Genomic DNA, 5,488 nt, shown 5'->3' with positions numbered 1-5,488 from the left:
AATGATCTTCTGCAGAAGTGGGATATGCAACCATGTTGAGCCCCACAGTAGATACAGTTCCAGGCCTCTCAGCTGCCTTTCTCTAGCTCTAATTACAATAGAGTGGTAGTTTTTCAACCTGTGGATTGCGGATTTCCAGAGGGGTCCGCATCTCCCTTTGTAATATTTTTGGGGTCCACACATGAAAAAAGGTTTTAAACCACCGTAATAGAGCAAAGAGATTCAGCAGTGTTTCTTATAGTATGTCTATACTACCCGCCGGATCGGCAGGCAGCGATCGATCCAGTGGGGGCTGATTTATCACATCTAGTCTAGACGCAATAAATCGACCCCCAAGTGCTCTCCCATCGACTCCTGTACTCCTCCGTCGCTAGAGGAGCAGGCAGAGTCGACGGGGCAGCGGCAGTAGTTGACTCACCTCAATGAAGACACCGTGGTGAGTAGATCTAAGTATGTTGACTTCAGCTACGTTATTCACGTAGCTGAAGTTGCATAACTTAGATCAACCCCCCCACCACCTCCGCAGTGTAGACCAGGCCTTAGACTTTACTAAATCTAACATCTGTGTCTCTTTTAAAGCTGTAACAGCATTCCTTCCCCCATCCCTGTAATGAAAAGCAGTGCATGCACCATTGCTTACCATGGGTGTTCTCCTGCCCCTTTGTAGTTTCCTCTGACTTTGTAATTGCATAAAGAGAGACAACAGCTGGCTAATAAATCTGATATCAGCAGCACCTGCAGAAGCTGTATAAAATATCTTTGCATACTTACTAAAAGAGAATGCTGACAGAACAATTGATTCCAGTGTGATAACTTCTTCAAGAACTTGGAGTCTTCAGGGAGAAAAAACCCATGCAGCAACAGCAGAGCTAATGCTCTTGGCAGTGAAGCAGATAAACTGGATTGTGAGTTTGACATGGTATTTTACAACAGTATCAAAATATCTCATTTATCAAATCCAGACTATGCAAGACACCCAGGTCACCCTGACCTGTACCAAATTTGAATATAACATTATGTATGTACAGTAGTATACTCAGAACAGTGACAAACAACGGAGATATTATATCTATATGTACTACAGCTAACAGGCTATCCGACTTGTCAATATCATTTTTCCACAATACCATTGATAAGTGAGGGTGTCATTTGTATTATTCTGTATTTTCTTTATTTAAATAATAATTAAAAGTGGAAGCAAAAAGCTGTCTCAAAAGCTTTAAGCAAAGAGTAATAAGTGTTCTGAGTTGTGGGTAACGGTGTATAAGGTATATTAGGGACTGTGGACATCCTTCCTAATATCAGCAGCTTTGCTCGCAACAGCTGTAAATTAGGCTGGGATACCTCACAGAAATATGTGCTCTTCTCAAGGTATTCAATGCAATTGGATAGGGCAGATCATTTCATGAGAGCTTTAGTGACGTGGTGGGGGGCATAAATGAAATGTCCCTAGTGAAGTGGAAAGTAATGTAATTTAAAATTGAGTCTGGAAGAAGGTATCAATTTCACCAGCATATTCTGCCTTAGATGCATTTTAGTTTAGTTCTGAATTTGGCCCAGAAAGATGGTATGATTATGGAGTATGCTCATTCTCTGAGAAGCAGTAGGTCTTGCTTCGTTAAATGACCCAGTATTATTCTGAATAATAGATAATGATAGCTATGCTTTAGCCTTTGTTACCAAATCTTTTACTAATGGTGATTTTTTGCAGCCTCACAATAAAATGGGAACCAGTAATTTATCTGATTAATGTTAAATAGTTTTAAAACAGGATATTATTTAAATGTAAGCCACCAAAGATATCTCTTTTGAGGCAAAAAATGTATTTCTGAAAAGGTTTGACTTAATTAATGTCAGGGAGGTTATTAATGGATGATTAACAAATGGATTTGGAACAACTTTATACTAACACAGCACCGAAAAGAGATTAAAAATGTATAATATGATGAAACCTTCGTGTTCCATTCAGGCTTGGTAGCTTGCGAAGCATAAGGAAAAAAGACAGATGAAAGATAACTGAAGGGAATTTCGTCTTCCATCAAAATACAACCTGGCATGTCAATTTTCTCTCTATTTGGTGTTTTTCCTATACATAGAAAGTAAACCCAGGAGCCAAGAAGTTATACTGAGTATAGTGACCACATGTAATAGCTTTTTAGGACACCTAGAATACTCTTATTTATCCTGCTCTTTGTAATTGCCTCATCACCCCCCTTACCACAGCTAGTAGATGATTATTACGGTAAAGAGAAAAGTTTTCCTCCACCACAGATTTTAATCCTGATCTTTATGTTATTATCCTTTGAAAAGGCTTTTATGTTGTGCTGCCTTCTGTGCTGCCCCTGACTGAAAAAACTACTTCTTTAAAGGTCCAATCCAATGTCCGCTACAGTCAATTGGTGTTGGATGAGGTTACTGCTGTCTACCATGTCTCTTCTTCTCTGCACATTTTCTAATTCACCAATCTCATTCTCCTTCAAATCCTTCCTTAAAATACATGTTTTTCTATAAAGCCTTTCAAGTTTAACCTCTGTAAAGATTCCCTACATTGTACTGTCACTCAGTTATTTCTGTGTCTGAGCTGGTTTGCTTGTGTCTGACCTAGATTGCAGCTCCTTGGGGAAGCTCTGTATCTCCTTATTTGTTCATATAGCACCAAGGACACATTCAGTGGTCAGTCAGTGCTGTACATAATAAAACACTATGACCATACATTGCCATAGCTTTGGCTTTATGTTTCAGGCTATTTGGAGGGGGAATAAGAAGTCAGTATAATGGTTGTGAAATTGCTTAACTGCCAGCCCAGGGGACTGAAATTCTTTGTCTTCAGGATAGGTATAAAATAGTATCCTGTTTATTTTAACTACTTGCCTCTCAAGCACACTCTCTATTTGTCTGTATAACTCCTTTGGCCTAAGCCACTAATTCCTGCAGCAATTGAGGAAAATACTTTCCAAATTCTCTCAAATGAATTCCTATTTGCACCAGCAGAGTATTTCGCTCTGTGACGGAGCCACTAATGTCCCAGGAGTGCCCCTGCTGGCTGCGTGCAAGCCTACACTCTCTGCTTTGTGCTGCTTGTGGTGGTCCCTGTTGGCAGTTAATGTCTTGAGCAGGTTTTCAGTGACTCCGCCCTCTGGCCAAGTCACACACAGTCTGTACGTGCAAAACAAAACAGACCCCTTCCGGGGTACAAGTTCAATAGGGCCTATCTCAGTGCACTCAGTATCGCTTTTGTCTGAAGCCCTATCCCTGGGCTCAGTTCTAGTCCATAGGGCCTATCACAGTACGCTGATTCAAACTGTCTCAGCCCCTTCTGGGCTCTCTCTCTCAAATGGTCCCTGCTCTGGAATGGAGCAGTGCCCCCAGGGCTTCCTTCCTGGACACTCTTCACTCGGTAGCAAGTCTTACTGGACCCAGCTCTCCAGTTCATTCCCCTTCTTGTGGGGATATCAAAGACTACAAATGCCTACCCTCTTCGGGGTCTTTAGCCCGCTCACTGGGGCCTGTGGAAACTCCCCTTCTTCAGGGCTTTGGCCACTTCCCTAGTGGCTGGTGGGAGGGGGGACACAGGCCTGCCCACCACTCCAAGTCCCAACCCAGGGACCCTATAAATAGCAGCCACATGCTGTGCTCCTTTTAACTCTATGGTACTGTTCCCTGGGCCACTTCCCTGCAGCTCCTTCAGCTTTACCTTCACCCTTATCGCAGGGCTAAAGTCTTTTTCTTGCATTCCCACAGCCAGCCAGGAGGACTTTCCTTGCTTCCGCCTCTCCTCCCCCACTTGTCCCTGCCAGCAACTGCTCTGTCCAGGTATTGCAACCAGCCAGGAGCACTGTCCTTACTCATCTGACTACAGCCAGTAACTGCTCTGTCCAGTCTTGCCAGTAGACTGATTGCCTAGTCCTAGCAGGCCCTTTTATACAAGCTTTCTGAGCCCTGATTGGCTGCTTCCCTGCACGCTCTTTCTGATTGGCTGTGTCCCACGCAGCTGCTCTAGGCAGCTTGGAGGACCTAATATATCCCATCACAGGCCCATTAGCATTAATGCTGTGCAAAAGCTTTATAATTAATCTTGAAATGAGATGAATGGATTTTGTTTTATTATGAACCCTAAACTCAGGCCCTATTCACTCACTTCTTATTTAGCCATCCCCAGTCCTTAGGAAGCCAAAACCCTCCCCCACCCCACAAGCCAAGATTCTTAGGAACAATCTTATGCTAAGTGGGGGACTTGTCTGCCCCACTTTCAAAGCGAAATGACCCAGAAGCTACTGACTTCTTCACAGTGTAAATCAGCCATAATTCCACTGAAACCAGTGGAAATACAGCACTGTAAAATGACAATGGAAATCTGGAATGTCAGAATGGAGATTTACTCTTACAGTAAGGTACAACGAGAGCATTCCAAGCTCCAGAATAAGGTAAAGTGACATTTCAGCAGCAGCAGCTGATCAAAACTTTTGGGTCACTTTTGGGTGCAAAACTGGGAATAGGAGAGGAGAAGATCATCTGAATATATGGGAAGAGTAAAGTGTTCTCAGTGCATAAATTACATCCTCTTAGACTTACTTATGCATCAATAGAGACGATATAAGGAAATATAAGGGAGGCTAAGTAAGTGAAAAGACATTTTAATTTACATCACTTTACTTCCCACTTCTGAACTTGGTCTGTTCACTACAAATGCCAGTACCCAGGTTGAATTAGCACCCACTAATCTGGCCCAAGAGCATGCATTCAGTTGTTTAATTCATCCTGATTTCTTTCTGTTTAATTCTCCCTTATGCTTTCCAGTTGTTTGATTCTCTTGTATTTATTTCTGTACCAAAGATTTCTCTTTAAATATGCTAATTTTACAGAGGGGAAAAACATGCACATTCCACAGTGTTGTAAAAAGTCTTCAGGTTAATTTTATTAGTCAAATACATAAAAATAGAATAATATGAAAGTCTTCAATTAACGAAAGCATCTCTGTTAAGACATTACATAAGCATATTCTTATCTCATTAAAGACAATGGAACTTGTATGCTTATAGTTAAGTATGTGTATTTCCATGAATCAGGACCTTAATTCAGTGAAGTGTCCTTGTCATTTAGTTATGTTTTATTTACGTAACTATTAAATGGCTGCTTAACATATCATCATGGTCAGTCCTGACCCACTAGTTTGTATTCTTTGAGCCTATATGACTGTAAATTATGCCCTGATCCTGCAAACACACATATATATGCTTAACTTTAAGCATGTGAAGAATCCTAATTATTTCAGCAGGACTAATTTCAAGCTTAACAGTAAGCCTCTGTGCCTACAAAATCAGAACCTTAGTTTCTTCAATATCCTTTTAGATTCATACCTCTCTAACTCTGAGAGCTTGCGGTAGGTGACTATTGACATTTAAGATCTATTATTGTCCTTATATACCTATTACATATGCATAATATGCTCATTACCTTCAGTGGGAGTTATGCATCTCTGAAGGCTGAA

Source organism: Eretmochelys imbricata, chromosome 4, assembly GCF_965152235.1.
Source record: "Eretmochelys imbricata isolate rEreImb1 chromosome 4, rEreImb1.hap1, whole genome shotgun sequence".
In the NCBI taxonomy this organism is placed as follows: domain Eukaryota; kingdom Metazoa; phylum Chordata; order Testudines; family Cheloniidae; genus Eretmochelys; species Eretmochelys imbricata.
Note: the sequence above shows the minus strand (reverse complement) of the source record.